Here is a 13,197-nt window from a genome sequence, read left to right on the forward strand (position 1 = left end):
TAAAAAGGCGAGGAAGGATGGGGGCGATAACAAAGGGTCAAGAAAAGTCTCTTAGTGGCAGTGTTGGAGGGGAGAGAAAGTTAAAGGGAAATTGTCAGGTTGATGTGTTATTTAATCGAGGCAGCGTGGCCTAGTGAATAAAGCAGGAGACTGACCATCCGTGTTCTAATCCTGGCTCTGCCACTAGTCTACCGGGTGACCTTTGGCAAGTCACTTCACCTCCCTGTGCGTCAGTTTCCCCATCTGTAAACCTGGGATAAGGATACCGCCCACCTTCGTAAAGCACATTGATATCTACTGAGGCAAAGCACTCCATAAAAGGCAGGTGGTATTCTCGTTAATTACGTTTATTTGTATTGCAGTAGCACATCCTGGTCTTACAGGATCAGGGATCCCTTTGTATCAGGTGCAACACAAACACACAGGGAGACGCAGTCCCTACCTTGAGGATCACCCCATTTAATTTTAAGGGATGTTTGGTAAAAAACCATCCTTAAGAACAGCTCGAAATGTTTCCATTATTCTAGTAAAATCCGTTTGGATCTAAACATCCCCCTCCTTCCTCCACCCCCCACCCTTGACAGTGCAGGGAGACAGACCACCTTGAGTCCAAGCAGGAGAAGTGGGAAATGAAACTGACCAGAAATGGAAAGTGAAACTGATCATCCTGCTTTATATTCCTCAGGGCAACCAAGTGACAACCAGAAAACAAACAAGCCTCAATATTGTAACTGACGCTGAAACCCACCGCCAAGTGTCACTTGATAACTGTGCAACGAAGGGCCCTTCTGCTCAGACTAGATTTATATCTTGACTCGGTTTCTCCCTTTTCCACATTCATTCAGATCAGAGGCCCGGGTCACCTGTAAGAGCTACCAGGAGCCACTTCCAGGTGAGATTGGCCAAGCCAGTGGGAAACTTTCTGTGGTCCTGGTTGTCTTGGAGGAAATGACTCAAGCTGAGCCCGGCTCAGCGCTGCTCTGGATGGCTTGGCCAGAGTGGGGAAGAGCTCTATGGGGACCAGCTAACACCTTCCTCCTTGGCCAGGGGGCGGCTCCTTCCTGACTTGGCATGGGAGAGCTGCAAGGATCGGCTGTGGGAACACTTAGGACGAACGTGCCGTGTAGACCAGGTCAGGTTGCCTCTGCCAACTCTTTGATCTTCTTTGATCAACAGAGATCTCCGAGCCGGTGACTGTCCCAGTTGCTCACGCGGTTTGTCCCATGAAGTTATTGTCTCCAGCCGTGCCAAAAGGCTGCATTGTTGTAAATGCTTCTTGCTAAGACTTCCTGCCTCTGGGATGCAGCCTCCTTCGCTGAGGGACGCCTCGGCCAAGAGGTGACGTCAGTGGGGAAGGAGAGCAGGATGTGCTCTGGGGATTTGCTGTGCAGTTAATAGATCCTCAGCATGGACTGGGGCACAGAATGTCCCGCGTTGCGGGATAGGCTTCCTGGAGCCAGCTGGGGTCACAAGGAGGTAGAGGATGCTGTGAACAGCCAGTTCTCTAGCGACCCAGAGCAGGGAATCGGACCTGAAATCTTTGGGGCGAGGAGCTGTTTCAGCCTGGCTTGTGAGCCCTGCAGCTCGCAGGACATTGAGTTTATTCCAGGTATCTTCACAAAACCAGGATGCAAATATGATTGTGGTTGGGACTGGATCCCAGGCCAGGTCCCTTTCTAGTTGCAACATAACTTTGTCGCCTGGATCAGCTGCTGTGCAGAGCGATGGCAATTTTCAGCTTAGCCGACCCTCCCCCCTGGGAAGGGGCTGTCTCTGGGCTTCCCCTCTGCCCGTCACAGACCCCTCCTCTGCCCCTCCTGCCCCAGGATCCAGGATGCCCGGGGAACAATAGTGTATGTGTGGTGAGCCTGCCGTGTGCTGGGTCCCCGCGCTGCAGCTCTCAGTGTTCCGGAGCTGGTGGATGTACAAGGCTTTCCCGACGCTCGGTAGTTACAATAATGTAACTACCCCTGCAGGTGGGATCCCAGCCATTGTCTCTAGGCTTCTGCAGCCAGCCTCAGCCTCAGCCTTGGAGCTGCGAGTTCCTGGGCCAGGTGCCGCGCAGAAATCACAGCCTGGGAGGAGGGGGAAGGGTAAAGGTGGCTTTAAATCACCTGAGTGCCCCCTGGATGCTGAGCTGCTCCAAAGTTGGCCGTAGATTTGGAGGCCGGAAGAGACCACCAGATAGTCTAGTCTGACCTGCATCGCACAGGCCTAGGGTGACCAGACAGCAAGTGTGAAAAATCAGGACAGGGGGTGGGGGGCACTAGGGGCCTATAAAAGAAAAAGACCCCAAAATCAGGACTGTCCCTATAAAATCGGGACATCTGGTTACCCTACACAGGCCACCCCTGCATACCAAATCCAACAACCCTGGGTGTAAGTTAGACCCGCCCCAAGGCTGCTCTACTTTACAAAGGTCTTGGCCAGCTCTGCGGCCCAGGGCGCTCCTGCCATCCCCCCTCTCACCAAGGGCAGCAGTGCAGGGCTGAGTATCTGATGCCAGGGCTGCTCTGCACAGGGGAGTTCCCCTGAGAGCCGCTCCACCCCCGCGGTGCCCTCTGTCTGCCGCAGAAGCAGCACCCGCTCTCCGGCAGCCGGCAGGGAGCTCCTCTGGCAGCATTTGGGCCTGATCCTGCAGCCTTCACCCGTACGAGTAGCGTCACTGGATTTGATAGCTTCCGGGGGGTCGGGGCTGCAGGATTGGGTCTGCCCCAGCTTGTCACACCAGGCTCGTCAGTAAGAAGCCGGCAGCTACAGGGCATGGCTGGGTCTCTGCTTAAACAAAGCTGGGGCCAAACAGGCACGGAGAGGCTGGACATCGCAAAGGCAAGTGCCTTCAGGCCGGGCCTGGGTCCCTTTCTGCCCCTAGGGGGCTGAATGCCCCTTCCTCATCCCTGCCCTGTCCCTCGAGCTCCATCCCACCAGAGCTAAGAGGGGGGAGAGGGCATCATTACCTTGCCCCGTACCAGGTGGCATCAGGTGGGAGGGGCAGTTGCACGGCCTCCTACCGGGTGGGATGGGAGTGGGCCTTCTTATCAACCCATCGCATTCCTGACGGGCCTCCCTGGGCCGGGGAAGGGAGGCTCCAGCTTCGGGTGTTTTTTTAAAGGCACTTTAATATCCTGTGGTGTCTGGCGGTGGCTCCCCCGCCCCGTAAGGCCGTGCCCACAGCCCTCCCCAGGGCACAAGCGCCGCTCTGGAGGGCAAGCCCTGCGGCCAAGGCCTGTAATGATTTGGCCTGGGGGGAGGGGAGCTGGAGAGGGGTCTCGTCTTTGGGGGCTCGTAAAGGGGGCTGATGCTTAGAAAGCTCCAGCGACGAGGAGTCCTTGGGGCACCTCACAGACTAACAAATCTAAGTGGGTCTTAGCCCACGAAAGCTTATGCCCCAATAAACGGGTTAGTCTCTAAGGTGCCCCAAGGACTCCGCGTTGTTTCTGCTGAGACAGACGAACGCGGCTGCCCCTCTGGAACCCGTTAGAAAGCTCGGCGTGCCTGCTGCCCGAAAAGCAGGGCCCTCTGACGGCAGTGCCGGTTGGGCCCCCGGAGTCATTACTGGCCTCCGCCAGAGAGCCGGGTGTGAACAGCATCCTGGGTCTTATTTTGGGCAGCGTCAAAAGCTGGGAGCCTCGTCGGGCAGGCACTTAAACCCGGGGGCCTGGGGCAAAGCTATTTCGGGGGCCCCTTCCATTAAAAAAAGTTACAATCCTATAGAATACGATATTCTCGTGGGGGCCCCTGCGGGGCCCGGGGCAAATTGCCCCATTTGCCCCCCCCATCCCCGGGTGGCCCTGACTTAAACCCCCCTTCCCCTGCACTGGCTGGGGCTGCCTCTCTTCTGCCTTCCAGGCTGCTGGAAATGCCTCCCGAAGTGGAGTTAAAATCAGTGTTTATTCATTTGCACACTCAGTTAATATTTAGCATCCCGGGCCTTTGGGGGCTTTGCTGGCATCTCCGCCGCGTCGCTGGCTGGGAAGGGTGCGCGGAGCAGGGGACTCGGCGGCCGGACTCCGGGGTTTGATTTTCTTAGTTGCATCGTGGTGACGCCTCGAGGCCCCAGTCGGGGGTCAGGTGCCAGACGCTGTGCACAGGTGCAGCGAAAAGCCGGTCTCTCTGCTGTATGTCCTGCCCCGCACCGCCGACTGGGGTGACCAGATCTCCCGATTTTACAGGGACAGGCCCGATTTTGGGGTCTTTTTCTTCTATCAGCACCTATTCCCCCCCACACAACCCCTAGCCTGATTTTTCACACTTGCTGTCTGGCCACCCTACCGCTGACTTGCCATGCGGCCTTCAGGGCTCTGGGGCGTTGGCGGCGCTGGGCACGGGGCAGCTGGTGCAAGAAACCCAGGGCCGTGCCCCACTCTGAGCACTGCAGCCCGCCCTGGGCCGATCCCTCCAGCCCCCTTGTTGTTCTGCAGGACGGGGCCTGCCGGCTTGTTCTGCAGGACGGGGCCTGCCAGCTCCTCCCCTGCCCCGACGCGTCTGGAGTGGGGGAGAGAGGAGCTATTTCCCGGGGGGGTCGCAGAGGGAGGGGAGAACAAACTGCCAGTAACTAGCTGAGTCGGGCTGCGCGGGCCTGATTCTGCTCTCCCTGGGGTCGGTCTCCAGAGCTGGCTCCAAAGCCCATTGAAGCCAGTGCACAGATTCCCACGGAGTCCCGCGGGCTCGGGTCCCAAATCAGAGCAGCTGCAGGGGATGGCAGTGCCGTCACCTCAAACAGCATCGGGCCCGAGGCCTCTGTGTAAGGGACGGAAGCCAACCAGAGCCTCGGCTCCGAACCCCCCCAGCCTGGGGCCTGTGCATTTATACAAGGCCAGGGAGGGGCGTTTCTGGGCCCTGGCACAGAGGGATTTGTTTGATCCTTCAGCGCACAGGAAAGAAATCAAGCGAGCGGGTCAGAGCGGAGGTGGCTGGCTGCATCCTGGTTCTGATGGCTGCTGTTTCCCTTCCTGTCCTGGCTGAGAAATGCCCCCCGCCCCCCCCCCCAGCTCTGACTCACTTTGGGACTGGTCCCAGCCCTGGCAGCAGGTAAAAACAAAAGCAGCCTCTGGGTGACTCAATAGCCCAGGGTCGTTGGATGCCTTGTTGACACAGCCTCGGCCTAGCTAATCAGTAGCCAGGGCTCCGGTTCCTTCCTTGGGGGGGTAGGAGAGATGAGCCAGGCATCCCGCAGCACTGCAATCTCCCACTTCCACGCCAGCCTGGGGCTCCCCGGGCGAGCGGTCCCCCTCCCCGGGCGGTACCATCTCAGGGATCCCCTCCGTCCCCCCGGCTTTGCAGTCTCAAGGGCCTCCAGCCAATTGTTATTGGTGTGGTCGGTGGGGTTGGGGACAGGCCTCCACGGGCGTCGAAAGTGAAGACCAGCGCTGGAGAGGGGGGAGCCGGGGGGGGGGGGGGGATGCACAGAGGCGACGGGCTGGTTGATCTCTGCAGCACGCAAGGATGCTTTTGTCAAGACCGGGCCGGGGGCGGGGGGAGAGATGTGGCAGTAATCTGTCCCCGCTGTGCTGTTTTGGGGACCCTTGTGTCTCCCCATTTCAGAAGGGAGGACCCCCCCCCCCAAGCGCTCCCTTCTACCTCTTGCCTCCTCTCCCTGTGCCTCCTCCAGGTAACATCCATCCTCCTTCCCCCACCCCTGTGTGACATGTCCCAGCCCTGGTTTTCCAGGCGGCCCAGATGAATCAGGACAGGCTCAGCTCAGCTTGCTTTCTCGTGAGGTTGCGATGGAGGTAGGGTGACCAGACAGCAAATGTGAAAAATCAGGACGGGGTGGGGGGTAATAGGAGCCTATATAAGAAAAAGACCCCAAGATCAGGACTCTCTCTCTCTAAAATCAGGACACCTGGTCACCCTAGGTGGTGGCCCCCCCAGGCGAGCAGGGGCACAGGGGCTGTCTTCTAGCACAGGGCGTGAGCATGAGCACGTGGCATGGAGGTGACAGACAACCCGAGTTCGAGTTCTGCGGGCTCCCTTGCAGGCCTAACAAGCCCGACCAGTTCAGCAGCACGAAGCAGGTGAGAGGCTTTCATTGGCCTCTGGTGCCCGTCTCCCAGCCGGGGGCTCTGCGCTCTTTGAGTGGCGGGCGATCCGGAGGCTGGGGATGAGCTATTCCATCCCTGGGGTGGGGAGGAACAGGATCTGGTTTGAAATCACCCCCACCCCATTCTGTTCCTCTCAGCCCCTTTTCATGCACTCTGGCCGCACAACGCGGGGTTGAAGGGGACGGAGACGGCCCGCTGGGCCTGGGGCTCCCCAGGCTGGAGGGAGGGCTCTGCGTTGGCCCTGCTGGAAGCCAGGGGTGTGTCTGGGGTGCACTGAACGATGGCTGTTCTCTGCAGGGCCCTGACCTGCCTTGGAAGGCAGGGAGCACAACGTTGGCTGAAAGCCGCCTTCACCGCCCCTTCCAGCAGAGCGCAGGTGAGACTCTGGCCCAGGGCCGCCTGGGGGGGGGGCAAGTGGGGCAATTTGCCCCGGGCCCCACAGGGGCCCCAATGAGAGTTTTTCGGGGCCCCTGGAGCGGGGTCCTTCACTTGCTCCGGGGGCCCCGGAAAACTGTCGCTGGGCCCGGGCCCCTGGAGCTTCTTCCGCTCCGGGTCTTCGGTGGCGGGGGGTCCTTCCGTCCCGGGGCAGAAGGACCCCCCCGCCGCCGAAGTGTCGGGTCTCCAGGGCACTTTGGTGGCGGGTCCCGGAGCGGAAGGACCCCCCACTGCCGAATTACCGCCGAAGCAGGGGCCCCCCACTGCCGAAGACCCCAGACCCCCTGACTCCTCTGGGCGGCCCTGATCTGGCCCAGAATTTCAGCAAGCTCTCCCTTAGCTTACTCCAAATGTGCACGAACCGTCCCAGCCACCGCGGGATCCAGTCCTGGGAATTTCCCAGTGGGAGGGTCTTTCTTTCCTTTCCTCCCTCTCTGCTCTTACAGCAGGGATCAAAATCTGCCTCATGGCAGAATCTTGGTGCAACCTCAACTCTGCCGGGAATTATACGCCAGCGGAGCTGGGGCTCGAACCATTGTCCCTCCGCTCTGCAGCCCCAGGCCTCGCCCACTGAGCTAAAGGAGAACTGCCGCACGTGAGCATGGACACAACGCTCACAGGAGTGCATTTGGGCATTCCCTAAATGCAGGTCTGGCAGGTAGCTATTTAATGCTACAGCAACATTGTGGTGCTGGTTTCAATGCCTCGTCCCCTTGGTGTTTCCTACAGCCCCTCCCCGTCTTCCTCGCATCCGGCACCCCCACGGAAACAAGCTCATCTTTTCCATCGCCAGCCTGTCCCATGCCCTCCTGTCATTCTCAGTAACATTCAGGAACCCTCGATAAACACAGCCCGGAGAGACTGCTACTGTAAATATCCTCTGCAGATGAGCCCAGGATAAATAACAGGAGCTGGGAGCGATGCCAGGACCGGGCACTGGGCGATGCGTCCCAATAGGCTGGGAAGATCTGTCAACTCCCAGCTCCCGTGCCGTGGAAGTGAGTGGGTTCCAGGAAGCCTGGTTTATCCCGGTTGAATTGCAGCCTGGTTGCTGGCTATTCTGCGGTCCCACCGGGCTGCTGAAAAACTCTGTGCAAAGGTTGATCCCACCAGATATAAAGCTGCCCAGGGCGATGCATCTCTCTACCCCGCAGATGGGGCTTCTCCAGAGCTTTGGGGCAGATGAGATTCTGCTTCCAGGCTGCTTGGAGTTAGGGTGACCAGACAGCAAGTGTGAAAAATCAGGATGGGGGTGGGGGTAATAGGAGCCTATATAAGAAAAAGACCCCAAAATCGGGACTGTCCCTATAAAACCGGGACATCTGGTCACCCTAGCTGGAGTGGTGGGGTGGCTGGGGTCTCCACTAGCACCAGGTGGGTCTTGCTGAATAGCAGGACATTCGTGGTCCATGGACACAGGAGGGGGAGGGGAACTCAAAGGGTACAACCTGCTTTCTTTACCATTCACGGCCAAGAAGACAATGATGGTCCTAAAAGGCATTTCCGGGGCTGCTGGAGTTGGACGCTTGGGGTGCTAGCACAGGGGTGGGCAAATTTTTGGCCTGAGGGCCACATCAAGGTATGGAAATTGTATGGCGGGCCATGAATGCTCATGAAATTGGGGGTTGGGGTGTGTGAGGGGGTGAGGGCTCCGGCTAGGGGTGCAGGCCCTGGGGTGGGGCCAGAACAACATGGCAAATCCTGCAGGGTGTGGGCTGCGTTCACCCAAGGGAAACCAGGACTGTCCCTTCCCTCCCACGCCACTCGGGTCCCCATTGACTGCAGGACCAGGCCCCCACCCACCTGCTTCCACGGAGGTCCCCTTGTTCCCCGCCAGTCTCAGCACCCCACCGCAGCTGCACCCCTTTCCAGCCCCGGCCTTGGTGCACGGTGCTCATGCATCTCAGGAAGCGTGTCTCTTTCCTGGGGCATGCGGTCATCCAGGAGTTTGCTATGGGGGTGGAGGGGGAGGCACTGCCAGGCAATTCCAGGCCTGTCCTTTCCAAAGGGGGTGCGTAGATGGAGTGGTGCTGGATTCATCAGCGGGGGAAGTGAGTCACTTTGTTACAGGCCCGGGAATGCTGGGGATCGTCACTTTCCTTTTCTAGGCAGCCGGAGAGGAAATGGCTTCGTGGCCGGGATGAGGCGCAGGGTGGGGCACCGAGGTAGCTGGCAGGATATTAACGAGGCAGTGCACCTATTTGTATTGGCACGTCGCGGCATACCTGCCATAGCGGGCAAGCCGGCTTTGATTGGCTATTAAGCCTCCTGCTAGAGCCCTGGAAGGATCCCAAGTCCAAAGGCTTTATGAGGCATCTTTACCTGCCTGTGATTTTTTCGCTGTGTGGGGCTCGCGGGGGCCACTGTCTTGTTAACACGCTCTGCGGCCATTCCCACAGCGGCTGAGCTTGGGACGGCAGAGAGCTGCTGCATGCAGGCCGGAGCAGAGGCTGCCTTGCCCAGGTCCAGTTCAGAGTGAGTTCACGGCCAGGTGCGCTTGGCACAGGTGTAGATGACTGAGCCAGGCGCAGGGCGCTGGGGAATCATGCCAGGGACCTGCTGCCCAGCCGGGCCGAGTCCTAAGTCCAGCTGAGTTGCAGGAGCTTGGAGTCAGGCCACACCCCACTTCCTTGGGGCTCGACCGCCTTCCCCTTCACACATTTCCTTCCTTCTTTGCTCCCTCATTCAAGCAAGGGCAGTGCTCTAAATCCACAAAGGTGGCGCCGGCCAGCCAGCCCGCCACACCCAATGGCATGAACAAATATTGGGAAAAGCGTGGCAGAGATAATGCAGACATAGCCCTAAAGGGCCCTCGCAGGTGGGGCTGGCAATGCAAAGTCTCCATCCGTCCCTTAATGAGGAAACGTTCGGCGTTGGGCCAGGTGTGTGAAAACCATGAGGTGGCTAGAAAGCGAAGGAGGGATGAAAGAATGGGGCTTGGAGCCTGCAGCTCCTGAGTTCTGTACTACCTCTGTCACCAGTGGCGTCAGGCATGTTAGTTAACTTCCGTGCCTCCGTTTTCCCACCTGCAACACAGGACGTTGCAAAGTGTGACTGGGAGCTGCAAAATGCTTTAAAATCCCAGGATGAGATGGGCTAGAGAGGTTAGCCAAAGCCCTGGACATCTAAGACTTGACACATCACTGCACAACATTCTGAGCCCATTCAGAGCTATAGTGGAAGTAGAGCTCAGCTCCGAATCGCTGGAGCTAAAGGAGAATCTCCATCAACGCCTATCAGTATAGGGCATATGACACACAGTCAAGCAATTCTGATTCCATCCAGTGGAGGGCAGTGGAAGCATATACACCATAGCCAGTGTTACTGTTATTAGAGATTGGCCTTGATTGCAAAGTTCAGCTCCAAACTTGCCCAGTTTCTGTTTCAGGCCTAGCTTACTATTAAGGATCCACCAGCTGTGCCCATGTGGCTCCCTTTTCCTAGCAAAATATTCTTATGTATTATTTATATTAACATTGTGCTAGATGCGGTACAAACCCAATCTCAGGTCCTTCCAGGGCACAGCAAAGCTGCCTTGCAGCAGTGATTTGAGGGAGGCTGAGACTGAAATGGCCAGGGCAAAGGTCCAGGAAGGATTCTTGTGAGCACCAGCCCCTCCTAGGTCTCGTTCCATGCAGCTGCTGCTGTTGTGGTTATCTGATGCTTACAAGAGACAGGCCACAGGGCGAGGGCAGGAAGAAGAAGAGGGTGACAAACTTAACACGACTTACCCTTTTATCCCTCTCACTGAAACAATACGCATCGGCTTGTACAATCAAACTGCCCGCTTCGGTGGAGCCAGGTGCTCTGCCCGTGCTAGTCTGGAGCAGAGCAGAAGCAGTGCAATTGTACCTTAGCGCCAGATATTCAAGGATGCTGCACGCTAATGTACTAGAGGTAACGTAGTCATGTCTGAATGCCAGCGACTCAAAGAAGCTGTGTTGTAGCGGAGGAGCTGCTGTCACGGCTCAGAGCTAAAGAGGGTGCTGTGGTGATGCCTCCCATCGCAGTGTGCAGTTACAGTCTCTAGGCAAACACCCAAACACAATTTTTTCCCCGTGTGCTGCCCCTAACCTGGCAAAACTACACACCACCCTTTCCTCAGGGCTTGATGTTAAACACACTCTTGCCCTAAAGCAGCATGGTGAACCGTTCAAAAGCCAGGGCATGCTGCCTGTTTACCCTTAACTCTGCCCCTTGTGTGTGCAAGTTTCTAACTACATGCCGGACTGTTAGATTTCACCTCCCCTGGTGCTTTGAATGAGGCAGGGGTGTGAATGAGGTAGAGCAGCAGGGAGGAAGGCAGATGCCCGCAGTGTGATTGCTGTCTCGCTACCCACCATGTACGACAGAATCTCTTCTGTGGAAATAAAATTCCCTCCTGAGGACTTTTCATAAATAGAAATGATTGTTTGCGTATCGTTCTTTTGGTCCACGCTGGGCTATTCGTGCACCCGCGGTGACCGTTTGGGAATCTGTGCAACCTCAGAGGTCTGTGTGAGATGGTGAACTCTCTGTCTGTGTCTTTCTCAAGCTGCAAACTTCGTTTGCCTTCTCTGTCGTCCATGTGGCTGTGTTGGACTGGAATTCTGAAAGTGGGCGGCCAGGGGCTAACAAGAAAGGGTCGTTGTGTTTAAGTGCTCAACCATTGGAATGTAATCGCTTTCGAAAAAAGACGGGCCCCTGCTCAGAGGCACTTGTTGGTCATCTTACAACCACATCAGCTGGTAAAACTGTGGTCCCCCTGTTGAGGCTGACAGAGGAACTGGGAGACTAGAAAGGGCGGAAGCTGCTGCACCTCTCTTTTGGCCTTTTTTCGACAGCACAGAATGAGCTGCTGCAGGAGCTGGACTGGGGCAGGGAGGCAGCCCTACCCACCTGCCTGAACACAGAGGGTCCCCCAAGGACCGGGTGAGGTCGAGTGAAAGGCAACGCGTGTAGGGTTTATTATTTTTATTTGGATCTGTGTACTTCTTGTGTGATGAAATAAAGAGCCCCAATGTCAGAATTCGGTGTGCCACGTCCCAGTGTGTTACATGCTGTGCCTACCACATGCCGTGCGAGAAAGTTAAACAGTAACCCAGAACGCTCATGCCTTTGGGTGGTGGTCAAAGAGGGTGTATCTAAGTTACTGGGGCATCTTGGGGTTCAGTGCTGGTCCCGGGGGCCCAGGCAGATGGGCTGAGGAGGAGCTCCATTTCCACCTACCCTTTGCTTCATTCACTACACACCCTCCCACCCGGATACTGGAGGAGGCGGGGCTCCTGTGGAAATAATTATGTGTGATCATTTAATTAAAGACTGTAGTATAACACATACACACGGGGGGGGGGGGGGGCTGTTAAGGTTATGTGAGCAACCTTAGCTTTGGTGTTTTCTGGCTTTTTTGAGCAATTACCTTTGCACACTTAATGGTCTCCCAAAATCGGTGGACAGAGGTGCTACTTTTGTATGCAATTTTGCATGAATTTGCCTTGCTTAATATTTATTAATCATCTTTCAAGGCAGCACTGTAGATGTATAGGGTATATTGCAAACCTAGCTGCGTGGCTTGGCAGACTGGTCAAGGAACTCAGGGCCTGATTTTCAAAGATCTTCGCTGCCCGGGGAGATTTTCAAAAACGCCGAAGCTGTAGAATAGGTTGGGAATTGTTTGATGAGATGTTTCTCATCCAGAAACACGGATTCATTAGAACTGAGACTTTTTGCGGGAAAGTGTTGGGTTTGACACATTTTGCAACTAAGAAAAAAAGTGAAAATAAAAAACCCGTCAAAACGGCCCGTGGCTACATTTTCTGGTTTGAAATGTTTCTTTTTTTACTTAGAAATGGAAGCTAATTTTAGAACAATTTTTAAAAGGGGGTCAAAATCGAAATGAAATGTTTAGAAATTATCTGAATGAAACATTGATTGACACAAACCAACCCCCCCGCCCAAGATTTTTGGTTTGCAAATGGTTTTGAGATTTTTGACTTTTCATCTTGAGTTGGGATGGGAAACTTTTTCTGAAATCTTAAACTTTTTCCAGGACTGGAAAACTGCTTCCCACCCAGCTCAGCAGGGTAGGAGATGAACTTGGGGGGGCTTTCCCTGATAGGTTGCCAGTTTGAATTCAGCCCCAGGTCAGTACGGATGGAACATTATTAACATAAGAACGGCCAGACTGGGTCAGACCAAAGGTCCATCTGGCCCAGTATCCTGTCTTCCAACAGTGACCAGTGCCTCAGAGGGAATGAACAGAACAGGGAATCATCAAGTGATCCAGCCCCTGTCGCTCATTCCCAGCTTCCGGCAAACAGAGGTTAGGGACACCATCCGTGGCCACCCTGGCTAATAGCCACTGATGGACCTATCCTACATGAACTTATCTAGTTCTTTTTTTAAAAACTTTTTTTGCCATCTGAGGGCATGGTGTAGGGGAGAGGGACTTGGTGGGTTTCAGTTCAATCCTCAGCACAGCAGCGTCCTTCTCATGAAGACCAGTACATCTGGCTCTGATTCGCCCACCCCATAGCGGCCTGCACCAGGCCGAGGACTGAATGATACCAACCCCCCCTTCCTGCCCCAGGGGCTATCCTGTTAAGCCAGGCGTGGGTGCATGTTGTTGGAAATGGTGTGTGGATCGCTTGTTCTCTGAGCTCTCTTTATTCTGAGCCATCAGTGTCTCCAGGGCTGCGAACCTGACCCCAAGGTCGCCAGGGCGAGATAAAACTTCCCG

The sequence above is a fragment of the Mauremys mutica genome, chromosome 25, assembly GCF_020497125.1.
Source record: "Mauremys mutica isolate MM-2020 ecotype Southern chromosome 25, ASM2049712v1, whole genome shotgun sequence".
NCBI lineage: Eukaryota > Metazoa > Chordata > Testudines > Geoemydidae > Mauremys > Mauremys mutica.